We start from the raw sequence: 12,176 nt of genomic DNA, 5'->3' as shown, positions 1-12,176 counted from the left end.
GAAAACTTGATACCTAGCCCAAGGTTACAACACAAGAGTGGAGGATCCAGAACTTAAACTCAGGCCATCTGATGGCAGAGCCCATGTTCCTGATCACTTTTGCTCTCTTGCTTCTACCTTGAGCATTCAACACCTTACAGCACGTTTACTTATAACTTATTGAGTGCTGACTATGACTTGGGCACTATGCTAAAAACTTTACTCTGATATTTATACTCTTTATAATAATCCCAGGAGAGACATGTTGTTATTTTCACCTTTCTAAAGTTGAGGAAACTGGGACTCTGAACCTGACTCTATCTGGCTCCAAATGTGTTCTCTCAACGCTTTCCTATACAACCTCCGTGGAAACACAAATACAGGGCTTGGTTCACTGCCAGCTTTAGAGCAAGGGCTTCACATGTGTAGCTGCCAATATTTGGGTCATGATGGTGAGGATGAGATATGGGTTCCTAACAGCCCCAAGTCCAAAGGTGGGGACCAGAGGAAAGGGCTCTGTAAGAATTGGGGCCCAATCTCACCAAGGAAAGGCCTGGAAAATACTAGATGGGTATCCAATCATGCATAGATTCCCAAGGAAAGACTCAGGTTCCGGCAGATGGGGTGAGTCCTGGGTGAAGAGGGGATATTGGATTCAGAGGCCACACAAGGGTCTATTGCCAACGAGATCTGACTCAAGGAATCGTGGGCCCAAAGTTTCTGGCTACAGTGCAACCCCGACAATTCAGGATGGTGGTTATTCTGAGTCTGAAAGCAGAGGACATCACTGAGCTTCATTCTACAGACAGGGAATTTGAGGTTCAGAGAATATGAGTCATGAACACAGTCACACAGCTGATAAGTGGCAGAACGAAGGACGCAAACTTGGTGTGCTCTGTCTCCAAATTCTATGCTTTTCCTCACCACTGCATTTATCCCAAGCAAGGTAAATGCCACTTGGGGTTTGACTCCCAGGAAAGAAGGGGGAGCAAAGATACACTTTGCCAATCTCCTGTTGTTCAAAAGGCCCAGTCCTATAATCAGCAAATATTTTCAATTGTCTAGGCTTGCCCGCCCCTCTCCCAGTCCAGAGCAAACTGACATCAGACCCCAGACTTCTCCCCGGCAAGGGATTAGTTAAAGAAGTAAAGTCCCATTTCACAAGCTGCTAAATCCTATTTGAACAGCCTTGCCAGGGATTTCCTGGGCTTAATCACCTGCTAGCGCTGGACAGTGGGGAAGTTGCTGGGCTATGACTTTGTTTTTCCCTGTCCTTCTCCCTTAGTGTGATTCCACTCCTAGGTACACCCCCCAGGGTTTACACAAGAATGCTCACTGCAGTAGGGCTCATAGTGGCAAAAAAAACAAAGCAAAAAGTAAAATCTGTCAATAGGAGATAGAGAAATAAAACAGTATATACCACAGTTAAAACGAATGTACTAGAACTACATGTACCAATGTGAATAAATCTCAAAAATACATTCAGTGACAAAAGCAAACTGCAAAAGAATATGCACGCTACGAATATTTCTATACAGTTCCAAAACATACAAGGTAATGCCAGACACTTTACAGGGACTCGAACATGTAGAAAATTCATAAAGTCGTGCTTGAAAATGATAGTCACTCTAAGATGGTGGTAAACTTCAGAGAAGAGAAAGGGGAAAGAAGATTAAGAAGAGGTTCCTTCTCTATATGGGGAGGGGGAAAGGTAAGCTGTGACAAAGTGAGAGAGTGATATGGACATATATACACTACCAAATGTAAAATAGATAGCTAGTGGGAAGCAGCCGCATAGCACAGGGAGATCAGCTCGGTGCTTTGTGACCACCTAGAGGGGTGTGTTAGGGAGGGTGGGAGAGAGACACAAGAGGGAGGGGATATGGGGATATATGTATATGTATAACTGATTCACTCTGTTATAAAGCAGAAACTAACACACCATTGTAAAGCAATTATACTCCAATAAAGATGTAAAAAAAAATCATAATGGAAAAGAATATGAAAAAGAAAATATATATATATAGTTGTTACTTTGCTGTACAGCAGAAATTAAACACAACACTGTAAATCAACTATACTTCAATAAAAAGAATTTAAAAAAAAAAACAGGTTCCTGGAGTAGTTTAAATCTGTTTGTAACTTTTTACTCCTTTTTTTAAAAAATCTGAAGAAGGCAAAATATTAAAATCTGTTCAAGTTGGATTATGGGTACGTAAGTGTTCATAATACATGATCATATTTACATTTGAAATCTACCTTTACAAAAAAGTTTTTTAAAAGAATAATTGAACCTTTAAGTATTATAGTATGAAGTTGGACTCTAGTCTGAAAGCAATGAAAGTTTCTATGCCGGGAAAGATGTGATCAGACAGCCTGGTGGAGAAAAAGAGATAATCGTAGCATGGAGTTATGAAGGCCTGGTCTAGTGCAATAGCACAGTGAGGAAAGAAAGAGCCAAGGAGTCAGAACCCAAATCTCCCAGTAGTGCTGGAAGGTGAAAGCATTACCTAGACTAGTCCTTCTCATCCCCTGTCCCTGCCTCTGAGAAATCCACCCTCCTCCTCACACCATTCCAACCATTCACTCTCACTGAGAGCTGCCAATCAGGGTTTTCTTCCCAAGGGTGGGCATGGGAGTCAAGCTGGCCAAGTAATGGTACCCCACCACCAAGGCCTATCATGAGTGGTCCAAGAATGGACAATGATCCAAAGCTCAGCCAATCCTTTTCCTGGAATGCCTTCTTCATTGGGAACCAAAAGAAGATGGTAGAGCTTGAAAGAGATGGGTGGGTGTAGAGCTCTTTGTGGTCACGATCCCTGACCAAGAGAAAAGCTAGTCAGGGGCTTGGAGAGAATGAAACCATGCTGCAGGGAGCAGCAGTGATAAGAGATTTCGAAGCCATAGTGAGCTCCTGGCTCCAGGTGCCGCGTTCTATAGCCCTGCCCTATGTGTGTGTGAGCAGCGGTGGCTTCCACAGCATCCTTCTGGATCAGTTCTGCTGGGTGACTTTGGACATTGATCCTGGCTGCACAGCCTCCTGGTCTTCTGGTGCTCTGAACACTCTGAGCTACCCCCAAACCATTTAATAACTCCCTTTACTGTCTAAACGAGCAAGTGTTGGTTTTTATTGTTTGCAACCAAGAACCCTGATGCCAACATGTAGTGTAACCACTGTTCTCCCAGGAGACGCCAGGAAGAGAACATCTCAAAATGGTGCCACATGTAAGGACTAAACCAACTGGGGCTTGGAATAATCAGGATCTCACTGTTTCCATGCTGGACTCTTATTCCCGGAGAGCAAGCCGCCCCTTCCAAGAAATGATCTTAACACAGTAGACCTTTCACAGAACATCTAGCATCCTGTCGCCATTCGAGCAGGCAAAATGTTAACATTCACAAAAGCCATTCATGCCCATTATGTCATTTCATCCTCAGAGTAATCCCAGGCAGAGACTATGAGTCTCATTTAATTGAGGAGGAAGCTGAATTTTGGAGAAATGACACACCCGACTCACACAGCAACTTAGCGACTGTGCCTGGAACAGAATTACGCTCCTCAACGCCAGCCTGACACACCAAAAAGGAAATAAAACTAAAGAGCTAGGAAACAACATTAACTAACACTTCCACGGTGCTAGCTATATGCCAGACCATATCCTCGGTGCTTTTCACACACTTAATCCTTCTTGCAATCCTGTGAGGTTACTACTAGTGTGGCCCCCATTTTACAGATGAGGGAACAGAGGCACAGAGAGGTTAAGGTACTTGTCTGAGGTCACACAGCAGGTAAGTAGCAGAGCTAGGGTTCAAACCAGGAGTCTGGTTCCAGAGTCCAGGCTCTTAATCACTACATGAAATAGGATAGGAGGAGTGGTCTTTCTGGAGTCCAGGTACCTTAGCCGCTACTCCTTAAAGCGAAGGGAAGGTCTAGAAGGCCTGGCTGTGAAGGCACCCACACCACCCCACAGCTTAGGCTGATCTAAATGCAGGTACCTCACCCTAAAAACCTGGAAGGGAGGTGCACTAACAGAGCAGGTGCTGAATTGCAGAAAAGTTAAATATGGAACGGGAGCATGGGAGGCTGCAATAAGAGCGAGGAGGGTAAAAACCAACTTCAAAACAGAGCCCCAGACAATGATTTGGAGAGAAAAACCAATATATGTGCTATCACATAATAATTATAGCAACGCCTTCCATCTACCTCACCCTTTCCTTTCAAGGAGGCCAAAGAAGTTCACAATTGTTATTACAATTCTTCCTTCTTGAGGCCTGGGACCAGCTGAGGATGGCTGAGGGCTTTCTCGTTATACGCAGGGCAAAGGGAAGCACTGAGAGATCAATGCAGAAATCACAGAGCAGCGAAGTAGCTATCAAAGCCAACCGTCTGGGCTCGAGAGCAGATAGGCAAAAGCCAATACACTGAAAATCAATTCAGCACAGGACTGATTCACACAAAGCTGTCAGACAAAGACTGAAGCTCACTCTAAGAGAATTAGCCACTGCCATTTTACCTCCAGGGTGTGGGCACAAGGAGCAGATAGATATAGGGGGACAAGCAGGAACCAAGACATGCACAGAGGACAGGGCGCAGGCCTGGGGAATAAGTGACAAGTGAAAGAGTCAGTGAAGTGCTCACCAGAGCAAGGCTACCCATTCACAGAAAAAGCCCCAAGCAAGCCAAGATACAATATCCTCAGCTCGACAATGAATTCTCCATCTGGTAAATCGATCATTCAACAAAATGGTTTTCATCCAACTGGTCTGGGGGTCTTGCGGGGGTCCCTCCTGCAGTACAGTGAGCAGCCAAGAATTGTGTCTCTAACCAACCCTTCTCTCTCCCCTCTACCTTCACCTTAGGCAATAGGCACCCAGTCCCCTCCCCCCACCAAACTAGCTGTCTGGAAGTGATCTGATCGTTGCCATCACCTCTTTCTAATGTTTTTTTCCTCTTTTTATTCATTTTACACCCAGCCAGATGGGGTTATCCATTCCTCCCCAAACTATCTCTACAACCTCCCTCTACACCTTTGCTTAAGTTGTTCCTTGGACTGGAATGACCCCTCCTATCCTCTTGGATAACTGATCCATTTCAGTGTGCAAACTACAAGTCACTAGGGAATTAGACTGTGGTGATGGCTGTACAACTTTGTAAATATCCTAATAATTGTTGAATTGTTCATTAGAAATGGGGGAGTTTTACAATATGTAAATTATAGCTCAATAAAGCTTTTTTTAAGTCACCCAAGGGACATGTATTAGAAATGCATTTTTCCATTTCCTACCCCTAGAAATTCTGATTCAGTAAAAGTATAAGAAAAAATATGCTTTTTTAAAAATAATCAGGCCATGGGATTCCAACATCTGGGGAACTCACTCTCGGAAACACTGATCTGCATGGAGATTCAGATCAAATGGCCCCTCCTCCCTGAAGCCCTGCCAGCCATAAGTAAGCACTCCCTTCTCTGAACCTCATGGTAACTCTCTAAATAAACTTAGTCTGCCTTGTAGTACAGGTTTCTGTAGACAGATATCTATCTTCTACTAACATCTGGAAAGTCAGGAACGTGTCTTCCTTGACATCCTTTGTTTATGTGTATCTTGGTTCATTCCACAGATTACAGGTCAGACTGTGCATGTTGTTATCAACTATGAGAACAGTGGGTAAGGATGCTTAGAGGGATCAACAGTTGGTTTGATGGAGGATGAGTGAAAGGATGATAGATAGATGGACAGATGAACTGGATGGATGACTGAGTAATGGGAGATGAAGTACCATGAATGATGGTTAGAGAAATGAATGGGTGGCTAAACAAATGCATAAAAGAAAAAAAGGATGGAGTCATTTACTCCAAAATGTGAATGTGAGTCCCACTGTTTCCTTTGCAAGACTAACGGGGTCAGGGGAGTACAATTCCACTGCACACACCTAAGCACAGGGGGCATCACTGATCACACGAGAGAGCACTGGACTGGCGATCCGATGACCTGGTCAAGTGCCCACTTTCTCCACTATCTCCAAGTGTGCCCTCATCCAAGTCATTTTCATTCTCTGAGTTTCAATTGTCTCACCAATAAATGGGCACTCTTCCCCCTAGTCTGCTGCCCCACCACGTAATTTTGACGATCACACTAGCTAATGAAGGTGAAAGCTGTATGATAGCACTGTCTTATGAGAATTTCTAAGGGACACAGGGAAATAAAAAAATTTTTAAACATATTCAGATGATACTTGATATTTCTACAGGCGGCCAAAAGAAACAGCTTCATACAAACCAAATTTTGTTGCACAGTTAGAGCTCCTCATACCTTGCTTCTGAAATGGAAGTAAGACCCACATTCCACTTGGGTATAAATTTTTAAAATAAAATAGGTTTGAGTCAGAAAGAATTGGTTTCAATCCAGGCCCCAAAATTTATTAGCTATGTAACTTTGAACAAATTAATTTTTTTTTTTTGGCCATGCCACGTGGCTTGTGGGATCTTAGTTCCCCAACCAGGGATTGAACCTGGGCCCTCAGGAGTGGGAGTGCACAGTCCTAACCACTGGATTGCCAGGGAATTTCCTAATTATTTTTTCCTAGCCTATAAAGTGGGCATGATAACATCTACCTCACTGAATTGAGAAAATTAGGTAAGCGATATTTATAAAGCGTCAAACACTGCGCCTTACACAAAGCCCAAAAGCACCACAGAAAGTGTTCTGCGTTTGCTCTCGTCTCCTTCAATGGAAACGGGAGTCTTAATGAGCATGTCGCTAAGGAATAGGTAGAAGCAGCCCCCAGTTCTGCCACTTCACATTTCTCCCTGATGTGCATCTTCAACCCTGTTTAGAGAGACTTTCAGCTCTCTCCACCTTTCTTGAACCAGCTTTCTCATTCCAAGATTCTACTTGTATCCAAAACAGACAAAAGCAACAAATGCATGGATTGCTCATTTATCAAACATTTGTTACACATCACATTCACCAAATACCTATGATTGAGCATCTATTCTCGTGTGTGCAGAGTGGTGCTGGGATCCAGGCTAGGGTCATTTTAGCACATGGGACTTCGACGCATAGCAATTCCTTTAAGACTAGATCTCATGGAAGGCATCTTAACTAGAAAGCAAAGAATCACCAACTCTACACACACAGCTGGCTTACCCTTTGGCTAAGGATTCACAGAAACAAGCCATGAAACTAGATTATGTAAGCCTTTCCCACGGAAGAGGAAAAATATTGATTTTAATGCTTCATTCAAATATATAACAGAAAGCACTGCACTGGCAGTCTGGAATCCTGGGTTCTCATCTTGGACCAATTGTTAATAGCCATGTGACTTGCAGCAAGTCCCTTCTCCTCCCTGGACCTCAGGTTTCTCATCTACAAAATAGGAAGATAAGACTCCTTAACGCTCTGGATAGCATTAAGTCTTGAAGTGGGTAGATTAATGCCTCTCCACAAAAAATTCATGTTCACTTGGAACCTTATTTGGAAATGGGATTTTTGTAGATATAATCAAGTTAAGATCATCTTGATAGTCAATCGAGATGAGAGTGGGCCCTAACCCAGTGGCTGGTATCCTTATAAAAAGAGGCAGACACACAGGGAAGAAGCCATGTGAAGAGAGAGACACAGATCAGATGATTCAGCTGCAAGCCAAAGAACACCAGGGATGGCCAGAAACCAAAGGAAACAGGAAGAGGCAAGGAAGGATTCTTCGCTATAGGGCTGTCAGAGAGAACATAGCTCTACTGACACCTTGGTGCTGAACTTCCAGTCTCCAGAACTGTGAAAAGAAAAACTTTTATTGTTTTAAGCCAGCTGGTTTGTGGTGCTTTGTAATGGCAGCCTTAGGAAGCCAATACGCATCTCCTCAAACTGCATGCTAACTCCAACTTACTGGCAGTATCTTCTTGGAGGGGGGTGTTGAGGGGGCTTCTGAGGCTGCATAGGATACAGGGATTAACTCCTGATGTCTTTCCTACAGAGAGAAGGGTGTAGTGACCTTGGTTTTGCCATCTTTCAGGTAAATAATCATTATGATACCTTTATGCTCAGATAACACACGATTCTATAACCCTAAATCCGTATACCCTACCAGGTGTAAAAGCACTGTGAAAGGGGGAAATGTGGGGAGAGAACCATGTCTTCCCCCAAACCATGGCCTCCAAATCCCCCTGGATAGCACCAGCCCCCCTCTACTCCAGAGACAGCCTGGAGTCTGTCACCCTCTTAGCTTTGCCTTCACCGGGTCTGATCTAAGATCAAACTGTCAAAGACCTGAATGGGTTTCCCAACTGGCACTACCTGAGCATTATGACTGGAAGTGACCTTGATTTACAGCAGTGCAATGGTTGAGAAAGAAAAAACCCTGAGTGGAGTGGAAGCCACAGAAGTGCTGAGGCTTCCCTGAGAAGGGTTCAGAGAAGCCAGTCTCCTGGAGCCGTTTTGTTTCTTGAAACTGTGACAACATTGGTTTATTTTTGTTTTTTTATTTTATTTATTTATTTATTTTTGGCTGCATTGGGTCTTCGTTGCTGTGCGTGGGCTTTCTCTAGTTGTGGCGAGCGGGGGCTACTCTTCATTGCAGTGCGCGGGCGTCTCATTGCAGTGGCTTCTCTTGTTGTGGAGCACAGGCTCTAGGCACGCGGGCTTCAGTATTTGTGGCATGTGGGCTCCGTAGTTGTGGCTCGTGGGCTCTAGAGCACAGGCTCAGTAGTTGTGGCGCACAGACTTAGTTGCTCCGCGGCATGCGGGATCTTCCCGGACCAGGGCTTGAACCCGTGTCCCCTGCATTGGCAGGCGGATTCTTAACCACTGCGCCACCAGGGAAGTCCCTCCTGGAACCTTTTATGGGCATGCAGATCAGACCAGCGAAGCTCACTCAGGTACACAAACCATTCATGCCTCTCCTCTGCCCTACTGCTCCTGACACCATGGTTAGAACACGCTAGACAGCACCCGGGACACAAAGATAAGGGTCTCAGTGATGGTGCTTTGCAGTCAAGGTTTGAGTCGAGTGCCTCCTTCACCCAAAGCAACTCAGTCTTTGGAACCTGGTCTTCCTCGAGCACAGCCCAGTCTGCTGAGTGTTCCACTCACCCACATGCCCTAGGAAACTGGAAGTTCGTTAATACCCAGAAATAAACTCAAAATGGATTAAAGACCTAAGTGTAAGGCCAGACACCATAAAACTCTTAGAAGAAAACATAGGCAGAATGCTCTACGACATAAATCACAGCAAGATCCTTTTTGACCCACCTCCTAGAGAAATGGAAATAAAAACAAAAATAAACAAATGGGACCTAATGAAACTTCAAAGCTTTTGCATAGCAAAGGAAACCAAAAACAAGACCAAAAGACAACCCTCAGACTGGGAGAAAATATTTGCAAATGAAGCAACTGACAAAGGATTAATCTCCAAAATTTATAAGCAGCTCATGCAGCTCAATAACAAAAAAACAAACAACCCAATCCAAAAATGGGCAGAAGACCTAAAGAGACATTTCTCCAAAGAAGATATACAGATTGCCAGCAAACACATGAAAGAATGCTCAACATCATTAATCATTAGAGAAATGCAAATCAAAACTACAATGAGATATCATCTCACACCAGTCAGAATGGCCATCATCAAAAAATCTACAAACAATAAATGCTGGAGAGGGTGTGGAGAAAAGGGAACCCTCTTGCACTGTTGGTGGGAATGTAAATTGATACAGCCACTGTGGAGAACAGTATGGAGGTTCCTTAAAAAACTAAAAATAGAACTACCATATGACCCAGCAATCCCACTACTGCGCATATACCCTGAGAAAACCATAATTCAAAAAGAGTCATGCACCAAAATGTTCATTGCAGCTCTATTTACAATAGCCCGGAGATGGAAACAACCTAAGTATCCATCATCGGATGAATGGATAAAGAAGATGTGGCACATATATACAATGGAATATTACTCAGCCATAAAAAGAAACGAAATTGAGCTATTTGTAATGAGGTGGATAGACCTAGAGTCTGTCATACAGAGTGAAGTAAGTCAGAAAGAGAAAGACAAATACCGTATGCTAACACATATATATGGAATTTAAGAAAAAAAAATGTCATGAAGAACCTAGGGGTAAGACAGAAGTAAAGACACAGACCTACTAGAGAACGGACTTGAGGATATAGGGAGGGGGAAGGATGAGCTGTGACAAAGTGAGAGAGAGGCATGGACATATATACACTACCAAATGTAAGGTAGATAGCTAGTGGGAAGCAGCCACATAGCACAGGGAGATCAGCTCGGTGCTTTGTGACCGCATGGAGGGGTGGGATAGGAAGGGTGGGAGGGAGGGAGACGCAAGAGGGAAGAGATATGGGAACATATGTATATGTATAACTGATTCACTTTGTTATAAAGCAGAAACTAACACACTATTGTAAAGCAATTATACTCCAATAAAGATTAAAAAAAAAAAAAAGAAAAGGAAAGTAGCTGCAGGGTTGTGGAGAGCTCGTGAGCACTGTCAAGGGTCACCCCCTCCCTGGTGCCTGTCTCTGGCCCAGCACACAGCCAGATGGGCCCAAGGGAGGCAGCCCACGCACAGTTGGCGGCCCCCTGCCCACGCAAGTTCTCTCAGCCCCGGGGGTCAGGTCGGGAACTAGGGCCTTTCTTCCTGGGGAACTTAGGTCCCTCTGCACTCCCAGCAATGATACTTCCTGCCACCGAAGCACCAAACTCTCTCCAAACAAAGCCCTCTTCCCTGTTCTCTTTTGTCTACCTTGACAAAAAGCCCTGCCAACAAATTTGCCTTAGCTTCAAGTCCTGCTCAGTCCCACAACCATCCTCACAGCCAGTCTCCTGAGCCCCTGGGGCAGCACCCTCACTGCCTCCCAGCCTCCTCCTGTGCCGCTCTCCACTCCAAGCTCCCGTGGCAGCCAGAGCTATCTTTGCAAAACTTAGCTCTGATTTTGTCACACGCCTAGTCAAAATCGTTCAGTGGCTTTCGGATAAAGACCACAATGCCACCGTGAACAAGGATGGCTCCCCCATACCATCCCATTGAAAAACCTGAATAATATAAAAATGAATTGCTTGAAAAGTGAATAAACAGACATTAAAAATACAAGATTTAACAGACATAAAATCACTAGCAGATTGCAAGGAAAGCTCACTCTCCATTCTGTGCCTGTCTTGTCACAGATCTGTAAATAAGAGTTTGGCTGCAGTCCTGGTGCATAGACCACGCTGAGTAGCACTGGGCACCTAGACTCAGCCACATCTACCCTCCCTCCTCCCCTGACCCCTGACACCTCCAGCCTCGTCCCACAGGAGTCAGCTCCTCTCTCCCTTTACAGCTGTCGTACTCACCGACCTCTGGTACCTGCTACCCGCTTTCTGATGCCTCGTGGCTTGTTAACACACTATTCCCTCCAGCTGGAACGCTCCCTTTTCCTCATGCCCCATCCATTTAGTTTCAACTCATCCTTCAGGTTTGAGCTCACACTTATGTCTTCAGGAAAGCCTGCTCTGACCACCACCCCCTATGCGCGCGTGCACACACACACACACACACACACACACACACACACACACCACTCCATCTCCCCCAACCCAGTCTGGGTAAGTCCCTATCACTTGCTCTCACAGATCCCATTCCTTCACACGGTTACCTCGGTTTCTATTTATTCATCCAGTAGAACGATCATTTGCTTAAGATCTGCCTTGCTCTCTACTCCACAAGCACCAAGAGGAGGGGTCGTCCCTCTTGGCTCTCCCCACACTCCAGGCACTTAGCACAGGGCTTGGGCCCCTCAGAAGAGTCAACAACAGTTTGGAGAATGTAAACATGACATGACTGCATGGCCTCTGAATCGTCAGCACCCTTCTTTTCCTCCAAACGGTGCAGCTCCTTCAACTTGAAGCGGCCCACGTTCATGCCAAGGTTTCATTTCTACGAACACCTTCCTTTGGTTCTTCGTGTGTGTCTGGCGCCCCCCTGAGTTCACGTACCCTGAGCCTCCTCCCTGCCCATCAGTTATCACTTCTGTACGCCGCTCTATTTACAGTGTTCGCATTCTTGAAACAAACATTCACATTACTATTAATTCTGCATTCCAAGCAGCAAATCACTTAGATACATGTTTTGCCAGATGAGGTTCTGGCCACATCTCCCAATCACACATGCCTTCTCAGACAGGCACTTGTAGAGGGCACAACTGCACGC

This window comes from Delphinapterus leucas, chromosome 3 (genome assembly GCF_059928025.1).
Source record: "Delphinapterus leucas isolate spDelLeu-1000000601 "Yukka" chromosome 3, BTC_Dleu_Yukka2, whole genome shotgun sequence".
NCBI classification, from domain to species: domain Eukaryota; kingdom Metazoa; phylum Chordata; class Mammalia; order Artiodactyla; family Monodontidae; genus Delphinapterus; species Delphinapterus leucas.
Note: the sequence above shows the minus strand (reverse complement) of the source record.